Source organism: Gracilinanus agilis, chromosome 5, assembly GCF_016433145.1.
Source record: "Gracilinanus agilis isolate LMUSP501 chromosome 5, AgileGrace, whole genome shotgun sequence".
In the NCBI taxonomy this organism is placed as follows: domain Eukaryota; kingdom Metazoa; phylum Chordata; class Mammalia; order Didelphimorphia; family Didelphidae; genus Gracilinanus; species Gracilinanus agilis.
In genome coordinates this window covers 123,918,116-123,929,628 of record NC_058134.1, presented here as the reverse complement: position 1 = coordinate 123,929,628, position 11,513 = coordinate 123,918,116, and positions in this window count along the sequence as shown.

The window sequence follows — 11,513 nt, the reverse complement described above, 5'->3', positions numbered from 1 at the left end:
ACTGCCTTCTTTCTTCTTCTGCCAGTTAAACATTTGCTGTTGCTATAAATTATACCTGGGTGCAGTGCTGCCCCCAATGCAATATACTGCTCTGTGACAGCAAACACCAGTAGGTTACACGTGTGGCATCATTTATCTCTTCTGGAGCATCCTAGGTCAGGAAAGTCACTGGCTGAAGAGTTGGGGCGTAGCTTGGGTGACTCACCACTACTTCGGAATACTCAATCCCTTCATCTTCTTTGAGGAATAAATGTCTTCAGGTATCCTGACTTGCAGCTCCAATTCTATCCAACTCAAGGACAGCCTAAGACAAATGGGGCTGCCTATAGCCAGTAAGGGGTCAGCCTTCATCGGTGACCTCTGTTCCTTTGGAATTTCCAAAGCTGGAGGAGCAGCCAGGGAAAAGGTAGCCATCAGATTACCATCTTGCATTTTCTTGCGATTCTATGACTTTTTCCTGCTTAGTGTTCCTGGCATTGGATTTCATCAATTAAGTATTGCTTTTTGCTTTCTGTGCCCCTCTGGGCCCAACCTGAGTCAGATACTAGTCATAGCTTGCCAGGGCTTTTCCATACTTGGTGAGTTTAAAAGCACAAGTCAATAGGCAGCAATGGGGATAGCTAGTGGGCTCAGTAGACAGAGAGCCACGCCTGGAGATGGGAAGTCCTAGGTTCAAATCTGTCCTCAAATACTTCCTAGCTGGGTGACTTTAGCCAAGTCACTTAACCCAAACTGCCTAGCTCTTACTGTCCTTCTGCCTTGGAACTGATACTTGGTATAGGTTCAAAGACAGAAGGTAAAGGACTAAAAAAATAGGCAGTGAAGGCGTTTGCCCAAATATCCACATGGACAAAGAGAAGCCTCAGTCTTGGTGGCATTATTAACATGCATTTTAAAAGCAACATAGTGACTCCGCCAAGCCTTCTGCTTAAGCCTCAGTGTCTCCCAATCCCAGTGTGATGAAAACAATTTGGCCATGGGGCAACTTGAGGCAGCGATGGCATGCTTTTGGACTTCCTCATCCTGCCAGGACGAGTGTCATTTTGAGCAGCTCATTCTCAATATTTCCTCCTTGATTAGAATCAATTCTGGCAGCAAAGTTATGCACTGAGAAGTATTTCTCCTTTAACACTTTAGCAGCATGATGAAGAGAGATCTAGCCTCAAAAGCCAAGAAGATGAGCGTTCAAATCCTACATTTGATACATATTGGCTATATAACTATGGTTATGTCACCTAACTTCTAAGCACTCTAGGCCAGAGGTCCCAAACAGTCTGAACTGGATGCAAAAGGAATTGGGAAATATTTTAATACGATAAATATAAATATCGTAAAACATATTTTAAAACTACATTTAAAAAATGAGTCAATATGTGCCCCGAGGGATCCTTAGGTATGGATCAGTTTCTTTTTCTCTTTTTTAAACCCTTATTTTCAGTCTTAGTTTCATTTCTAAGCCAGAAGAGTGGTAAAAGCTAGGCAACTGAGCTTAAGAGTCTAGTCCTAGGACAAAAAGCTAGAAGGTGTCTGAATCCCAGAGTTGAACCCCAAGTCTTCTTGACTCCAAGCCTGGTGCTCTATCCACTGTGCTACCTTCCCCATTTCTATTTGACCTTGATGCTACAACTCTAGGCAACTCTCTGAAATTAAAAACTGTAGAGAATGTGCTAACTATCACTGATAATGGGAGTTCTCTGGTTTGGGAGTTCCTGGTATCAATAAAACCCCTGATCCTTTCCCTATTCTAACCTCTGGCTATCATAGAGACACCCTGGTTGCTCATGGGATAGGCTTGTATATATGAAATGAAAAAGTCTGTTGCCACTAGGATATTGTTCTTATTCTCCCAGCCTTCTCCTTCTACCTCACCCCACCATAGGCAAGAAATCTCCTGATCCCAGTTCCCAAAGTTCACCACTGCTTACGTTCTCCAGGTAGGCAGCTAGAATCAGTCACCCTTGCCTTTGAACTCACCAGGCACAGATCTCACACTTTGTACCCATATCTAGGACACAGGGGTAGGCGGAGGCAGCTCACTTCTCCATCAAGTCCATTGTTTTCTCTTGATGTCTTTCTCCCAAGTATCCCAGCTGTCATGTAGTTTTGTAAGCCAGGGATCAATGGGCTCTGAGCAGTATTAACTTCCTCCTCACATCTCCTGTAGGGTCAATCACAACTAAACCCCATCTTCTACAGGAAATATAACCCAAACCCTCTTAATTCCAGTGCCTTTCCTGTCCTTTATGTGTGTTTGCATGTTTTCTCCTCACTTATAAGATATATGAGATTATATAATATATATGTGTATATATGTATACATACATATACATACATACATACATACATATATATATATATATATAAGATTATAAGCTTCTCAAGGGCAGGCACTGTCTTTTGCCTCTTTATATACCTTCAGCACTTTGCTGAGTCCCTGGTATACAGTAGGAACTTAATAAACAACTGCTTGAACACATGGGTTGATGTGGACATGATTTGGACATAGACTCTTAATGACCACCCTAGAACAATTAACAATAATATGGAAATAAGAAGAAACCAGTGGAAATGTATGTTGGCTACTGGGGGGTTGGGGGGTGGGGGAAGAGAAAGCAAGAACATGAATCATGTAACCATGGAAAAATTTTTTCTAAAAAAAATGTTTATGGATTGATCGATAGTCTGTCACAACACTCTATGGAGGAGCTCCAATTTCAACCACTCCTATAAAAATTGTATGCTTTCAGGTAAGTGAAGCCTGAGCTCCTGAGGGTCATATCCCTTTCTTTTGGCCGGGATCGCTGACCATAGATCTTCATCTTGAAGTCCATAGCTGTCATCCATGTGCAAGAAAGAGGTAGATTGAGGAAAGGGGGAGAGGACTCATCTTGAGTCATGAAGATCTGGGTTCAAATCCATGTGATCATCCCATCTGAAGACAGTGACTATGAATGACTGTAGTAACATCAATCTCCTATGTTGTCATGGAACTGAAATTAGATAAATATTGAAGTATTATGTAAATATTCATTGTAATTCTTAATCTTGTGGCAGTAAGGATTGGCCTCAAAGCAATAAAATTGAAATCAGTTTCACATTTGTGCCTAGGATTCCCAAATTTTCATCTCTTCCATAACATCTCCCTGGATTTCCAGTCCTGAACTTTCATCTGCTTGTTAAGTACTCCCATTGGCACCTCAAACTCAACATGTCCAAAAAATGAATTCATCTTCCCCACTAAACTCTTCCCCTTCCTTTAATTTTTCTATTTCTGTTAACATCAGCCCCCTCCAGGGCCAGATTGGAGTCATCTGTAACACTGGGTCCTTGAAAATCCCAAGACCTCTAACTCTGGATTCTTGTTACATTTTCAGATGGTCTTTATGAATGTAACCAGTTGTGCAAATCTTGGACTGACCTCTCCTCTCGATTTACAGGCCATAAATTCAATAGCAAAAGCAATTAACAAAGACACAAAATCAATGTAAATATTGAAGGGGAACCAAGTAGTAGAGATCTTCTCTGCCACAAATTCTATCCCACAAATGGATGGAATCTCCAACATCTCTTAAAATAGTGGACAGGGAAGAAACTTCCTAGGAAAATTTCTTTCTTTCTTTCTTTTTAAATAACACTTACCTTCTGTCTTGGAGCCAAGGCAGAAGAGTGGTAAGGGTAGGCAATGGGGGTCAAATGACTTGCCCAGGGTCACACAGCTGGGAAGTGTCTGAGGCCAGATTTGAACCTAGGACCTCCCGTCTCTAGGCCTGGCTCTCAATCCACTGAGCTACCCAGCTGCCCCCCTAGGAAAACTTCTGAGGGAGTGAAGAAACTCTCCATTGGTACATTAGCAGATAGGATGAAAAGGTGTTAGTTGCTCCTCTATCTCTGCTCTCAGTCACAGGCATGGAGACTTGCATCAAGTTAGGGCTGAATCTGCCTTAGCTCCAACTTTGCTTGTGGAGTGATTCTCCTGGGTTTCCATCCTCAGCATTGCCAAAAGTTGAACATGCTACATATAACTGCAGTGCTGGCATCTCTCAGTAGACCACATCCCATGATATCAAATTGGCTCAGTCTAGCTTTGCTCATTTGTTCAAGAAAATCCCAGGATTAGTTTTCCCCTATGCTACCATTTCACTTGCTTCTATCTTTTATTCATACAACTCTCTATCTCTTTTCTACCTTTTAAAAAGTTTGTATCTTCTGACACAATCCCTGAGTCCAGGCCCAAGAACTCACAGGATTCTAACATCCTCAGATTTCCTCCAGTGAATATCAGCTTCCTGGCTTGTCCGTCAGGAAACATTAAAGCTACACTAGAGAGCTCTCACTCAGAGCAATCTGCCATGATTATATCCTCCTTCAGCTAAAAAAAATTATAGTCCCTGCATATTAAAGTGGGTACACAGATACATCAATAGGCATACATCTTAAACATCCATTAATTTGCATTTATCAAAGTCACAAACAATTACAGAAAGTACATAGGCTTCATCCAAGTACATTTTACTTAAAATAATACATAACAGCCACTTCAGAGTTGCCTGCAATAGACCAAACACAGTCTACATAGAGAAACAAGATATGTAGCACGTACTGCTAAAATGTATAATATAAAAATAATTTGAGTCACACGCAATACATTATCTCACAATGGGCTTACGAACAAAGTATACATTATAACAGTGGGTATTGGTTCTATATGTAAACTTCTCTCCCATTACCTCTGAGACATGATATGTTATGCTGGTTATGGGCCAGATGGACCTGGCACATCTTTGGCGACCTGATTTCAGATAAGCACCCAGAGCATCTTCAGATCCATTGATATGCAGGCTCAATCCTTAGCCCATGAATGAACTGGGCTGACATTAACTATATCTAGTCCTTGGTAAATCAGGTTTCCTTCTTCTGTGTGGGCAGAATTCCCTGCTGGTTTTGAGAGGCTTTTCTGCCCTTCAAAAGGGTATCAGCATTCAGTTTCCTCATCAGACAAATTATGATCCAAATTGTCTCCATATGGTACATCAGCTGATGCCAAATGTCCATTTGCAATAGATGAATAGATGCTACTAGGAGCCTACTTCTCCTGTTTTCCATGACCTCTATTTCCCTGGTCACTAAGGGAAATACCTTTTCTTCCATATTGGCAGTTGATGGTTGCAATGCCCTAACTTTTCAGAACCTTGACAATTCTGTCGACTCATGGATTATCTAGTAGCTTTCAATGACTTGGGATGGGATGCTTCTCTGATCTGTTATCTCATGTTTTTCCTAGCCACAAATTTTTTTATAACATAGCTCTCTCTCTGATAGGATTTCCTGTTGATGAACTTTGAACTTGTAATTATACTTTGTTTTTCTCTAAGATTTTTTTCTCTAAGATTTTCTGAGTTGATGTCAAGCTAGATAGTAGACCTATTTCAACTTCTCTCTGAGCCAAGAGAAATACCTATTGTGGATCTCCAGGTATGCTCCATCTCCTGATATTCCAAAGCATGGATTGGTGGTTATATGTTCTTGGGACAAGCATCAGAAAGCAAGATTCTTATGTCCTAGAGCCATGTTGGTGAACCTATGGAACACATGCCAGAGGGGTTACTCAAAGCCCTCTGTGTGGGCATGAGTGCTGTACCCCAGCAGAGAGTTTGCCAGAGTTCATTACTAGAAAGTCAGAGGGACCCAGGGCTGGGCTGCTTCCTTCCCCTTCTCCATGTAGTTTGAGCATTTGGTCTCTAGAAGGTTCACCATCACTGTCCTAGAGCTTCCTCTAGCGAACAGCAGTGATCTTGGCTTAACATTCTAGGCACTTGAAGCTGGACAGCAGAGCTCCTCATTCAGGGTAACCCATTACATATCTTTGATTCCTCCTTTTCCTTAATAATAAAAATAATCATTTCTTAAGGACCTAATATGTTCCAGGGACTGTGCTAAACATTATTGTAAATGTTATCTAATTGGATCCTCTTCTTAACTCTAGGAGAGTTATTATTAACCCTATTTTTATAAATGAGGAAACTGAGGCAGACAGAGCCTTATCTGGGGTCACACATCTAGTAAATATCTGAGGTTGGAGTTGAACTTGGGTCCTCTTGATTCCCAGCCCATCATTCTTTCCAGTGGACCACCAAGCTGCCACATGCCTTCCACATAGAATCAATTGCCAGGGGGCAGCTGGGTAACTCAGTGGATTGAGAGTCAAGCCTAGAGACGGGAGGTCCTAGGTTCAAATCCGGCCTCAGACACTTCCCAGATGTGTGACCTTGGGCAAGTCACTTGACCCCCATTGCTCACCTTCCACCTAGGACCAATACACAGAAGTTAAGGGTTTAAAAAAATAGAATCAATTGCCAAGCTCAGCCAATTCTATTTCCACATCTCACATATGCTTCTCTTTCTACTTTGTTGTCTCATATCTTCTCTACTGGTCAATTATAGTAAACTCCTTAATGGTTTTCCTAATTCTAGTTTACTCCCTCTCCAATATATACTTCACACTATTACCTAAGTAACCTTTCTAATGTAACTCCTCTGGTTATGTCCCTTCTGTATTTAAAAAAAAGCCTTCAGCATACCCCCCTACTTTCTACCAAATAAAATACAACCCTCTGATACTGGCTTTCAAAGCCTGTTACATTCTGGCTCCAACCTACCTTTCCAGCCTTCATTCCCATTATTCTCTTTCATGTATCCTCTATTTCCAGATCTTATGCTATCTTTTGCTCATGCCATTTCCCCTGCTTGGAATAGATAGACTGTCTTCCCCTCCCATCCCATATCCATCTGTTGAGGTTGAGTTTCCTTTGCTTCAGGGTCCGACTCAGATTTCCATGAAGCCTTCCCTGTTCCCATCCTCTGCCTTTTCCCCATTGAAACTGCTCAGTACTTTGACTCAGCCTCCCCGTTAGATCATATTATTTATGTCCGGGTCTTTCCCATCATTAGACCATACGGTCCCTGAGGGCAGGGTGTGAGATTTAACTATCTTTAGATCCCCAGGGCCTAGTCTAGCACTTTTTACATAATGGGCAGCATTGAGAAATGTAACATGACATAATGGAAAGAATACCAGACAGCATCCAGGGGCCTAGATTAAAATTCTAGCTCTATATTTACTAGCTATATAACCTTAGGCAAGTCTCTTAACCTACATGAGCCTCAGTTTTCTTATTTGCAAAATGAGAATAATTATGATTGCCTTATCTATATTATGTGTGAGAATTTAAATCTGTGTCCCTCTTTCCTTTTTAAAATGAAAGTTTTGGGGGCAGCTGGGTGGTTTAGTGGATTGAGGGCCAGGCCTACAGATGGGAGGTCCTAATTTCAAATCTGACCTCAGACACTTCCTAGCTTTGTGACCCTGGGCAAGTCACTTGGCCCCTATTGCTTCTGCCTTAGAACCAATACACAGTATCGATTCAAAGACTGAAAGGTAAGGGTTTAAAATAAAATAAAGTGAAAGTTTCATTTTGAATTTGAAGATCCATTTCAGCCTCACCCCAACCTTTTGATTGTATTAAAAATAAGACCTGGGGCTTATCTGGATAAGGAGATGTTTGTACACTCTGGAAGGATGCCAGAAGCCTTCTGGCTCCCTGGCATCCCCAAAGATGCTTGCTTCTTGCCCCACATGACTCCTGGTGTCCAGAAGACTGGACGCCGACCTGGACCAAGGTCAGGTTGTTCCAGTCAGGGAGTCCCGGAAAAAGTGATGTCATGGAGGGGTATAAGTTATGAATCAAGGAAGCTCTGGCAGTCTTTCTGGCCAAGCAGCAGGAAATGAACTTTGGACTAGCTGGCAAGAAAGCATATGATCGGCTATTTGACTATGTGTCTTTTATTTCTCCCACCAGTTTCTCACTATTTAACCAATAATTATAAATTAATAGACAGTCCCCAGAGAATTTTCATCTTAACACATGGGATTATGTATGCTGTGAAAATGTCTACTGCAGTAGTTTTAGGGTCAGAGGAACCCTAGATAAAATGTTCTGAATCCCAATCCTCTTAGATGCAACATGGTCCTACCGCTTCCATAGTCCTCACACACTAGGGCCCCAGAGGGACAAACAATGAATCAGCAGGCCTGGGAGAGACTCACTTGTCATGGCTCCTGACCCCATCGATTTTGAGGCAGTACTCATTGTTCCTTTGGAAAGGTAAGCCTAAATCATGCTTGTTCTTCTTGGCATTAGCATCCACCATCTCCTTTCTTTCATCCCTCCCTCAGACCTGAGGAATATGAGGACCCATTTAGAGACTGCCTGGTGACATGGGGAAGGGAATACAAGGACCAATGCATCCAACACCAGGTCTAGGGCCCCAGAATAACATGCTTCCATAACTGTACAGCTACCATTCCATGGTTGCTGCCAAGACCTTGGCTTCTTGTCTCTTCCCAGAACTCTTCCTAATGAGATCAGAGGCTTGAACTCTTCCTCTTCCTTCTCTGCCCTGTGCCATGCAGGGTAGGACAGTGTAAAAGTCAATATCTTGGAGTAACTAGGTGGCTCAGTGGCCTTGAGAGTGGAGGTGCTGGATTCTAATCTGACCTCAGAGGTTTCCTACTTATGTAACTCTGGGCAGGTCACTTAACCCCAGCCTTGCTCTTCAGCCTTGGAGCGGATACTTAGTATTGAGTTGAAGACAAGAAGCAAGGATTAAACAAAAAATTTAAATTAAATTAAAATTAAAGTGTAATATCTTTCCTGATCTACTGCTACCCACAACTGATTTGACACTGAGGGAACTCTCTGGAAGCTCCTTTTGAGTTCCTTTCTTAAGTATTCCCTTCTTAGGGCTATAATTCTGAGCTCTATGTAGCCAATGTATTTGAGCAGCTGACCCAATCTACAATAGTACTGGTACAATACAATAGTAATGGAGTCTCAAGCTTCCTCCAACCCCAAAACTCTATCTTAGACCTTCAGGGACCTATAGATCTCCTGTGGGGAATTTTCTGGCTTGTGGCAACTCTGAATTAGTCAGCTGCATATACAGAGATTCATCCATATTAAGAAGAAGGCTGGGACTCTGAGTCAGCCAGAGTTTTAATGGTAAAGGATGTGAAAGGGAATTTTGGAGGTAGAAGGGAAAGGTAGGGCAGAAAGGGAAAGGAAGGTAGGGAAGACTGAGGAAGGGTAGCTGGGGTAGCCCCCAAGCCTAGGAGGGGAAAATGACCCAAGCTTTTTGGAGTTCAATAAAGATCAGGTAGCACTTATTATTAGACTAGATAGGTTTATTTAGATAGAAAAGGGAAGGTCTAGGGAAGCTAGGAGGTAAATCTCCAAAAAAGATGCAAGAGAGAGCTCAGGGCCAAGAGAGTCTCTGGGGTCGAGAGTGTCTTCAGGATAGAGGGAGTCTCCAGGATAGAGAGTGCCTCCAGGATCCAGAGCCTAGCCCAGAGAGTGGAGAGACAGAGCCCAAAGTCACCAAAACTCTCTCTTTTATACTTTCTCCAACAGCTCCCACAAAGGAAGTGGGAGGTATCCGGGAAGTTGTAGCAGGGAGTCCTGAGAGACATAGTCTCCCAGGGCTTAGAATATTTTTAAACAACTCAAGGGCTCATTTTTTTTTAAATTAAAGAGAAGAGTGGTGAAATTGTTGGAGACTGACCACTGCCAGCAGATTAACTTACAAGCTAACTTTTTTTTAAAAACCCTTATCTTCTGTCTTAGAATTATTAATGTGTATTGGTTCCAAGGCAGAAGAACAGTAATGGCTAGGCAAAGGAGTTACGTGACTTGCCTAGGGTCATATAGCTAGGATGTGTCTGAGGCCAGATTTGAACCCAGGATCATTGAGCCCACTAGCTGCCCTCCATACTAACTTTTCGTGGTGGTATGGGACAAGATTAAAACAATGGTTAGCCAGATTCATGAGCTGGAAAACATAATGAGATTATCAGCCACCAAGCTAAATTCAGTGTTCCAAAGATGAGAATCTGATGCTGCTTGCTATGCCTCAACATGTATAAACACACATACGAGATTTACAGATTTTCTTTGTGACCAAGGGCATCTAACCAGGGACAAATAGAGCTCTCTTTTGGCTGGGGAAGCAGAGTTAATTTCTATATGAAACTAACTGGCCTGAGTAGGACTTGATTTAATGATAGAATCTCATTTTCTAGGTTACAAGTATGACAAAGGCTGTATTACTATATAAAGGCAAAATCTCATCAAGCATACACAAAGTTACTCTTCCTGGTTTCAACTGATGACATGAGAACTTTGGGGACTGCCTCTAGTGTGACCCAGAATTTTGGTAATTTGGCATTTTTGTATGACATGGCAAACTCTGAGTAATCTCTATATCCTCCCCTGACCCTGATCCATGACTCATGGGGAAAAGGCACTGTAACAGTAAAAAGAAGAAACAGATCCTGGGTCTAGCTCTTCCTTTGATTTTAGGTAGTATGAAATAACTAAGACTTCTAGTTGGAAATAGCCTTTCTCCTCTCATCCCCAACTCCCCAGCATTGTGGTGACTATGTCCATATAATACCTAGTACAGGGAGCCTCAACTAGATGAACTTGTGCCAAGGCCATTGGTTTTCTTTTCCTCTTTAGGGGTTTGTCTTCCCCTCATCTTAGGTGCATGAGTATCTATTAGTCAGTCACTAGATGGATGGATGTAACTTGGAGATGTTCTTGTGAGTTTCGGGCATCCAGGATCCCAGGGTATTATCAGGCTGGAGTTAAATAGCAGTAGAATAGAAGTCCCTGGCAATCACTTCAGGACCCTTGGAAAGGACAGCAACTGACTGGTCCAGCACTGGGTGTTTTGTCAGCAAAAATGTACCAGAAGTTGCTTGGAAAGTACAGAGGTAAGATGAAGTGTCAAGTGACTAATTAGTGAATCTAAAACAGCTTTATCTTCTTCTGAGGTTTAAGTATCAGCCTCCCAGCAGTTTGTAACAGTAATTATAAGTTGTTACTAAATCCCGTTTTTAAGTCACTTTGTTAAGATTTCCTGTGTTTTATGTTTAACATTTCTTTGTGTGCAGGAATAAATTACCTATTCCAATCTTTATTCTTATTTATAATAAGTAGCTTTTTACTACCTCTTTACTCCAAATGTCATAACCTAAGCTATAAGTAAAAAATCTTTCCTACAGTGATAGGGAGGGATTTAATGAGCCAAAGAATATGATACGAGGGAACCTAATTCCTCTCAGAGGCCAAGCACCCCCAGGACTGAATCCAGTCTAAACTACACACTGGGGCACAAAAAAGGAAGTTCTGTTTTGTTTTTTAGTTATGTTTGCTTTGCTTCTGTGTAGACATAGCTCCAATACGTCATAGTCACATGACTAGAACTATTAAATAAAGAAAGAAGGTAGGACTCTGGAATAGAGTAGGAAAGTAGAGATGATTCTAATTGATTCTAATAATTCTAATCCCTATTCTAATCCATAGATAAGGAGTTGGTATAAACTTCCAAAGAGAGGTAAAGTTGTAGAAAAAGGTCAGCACCCTAATAACCATAGAGAGTTTGACACTTCCACA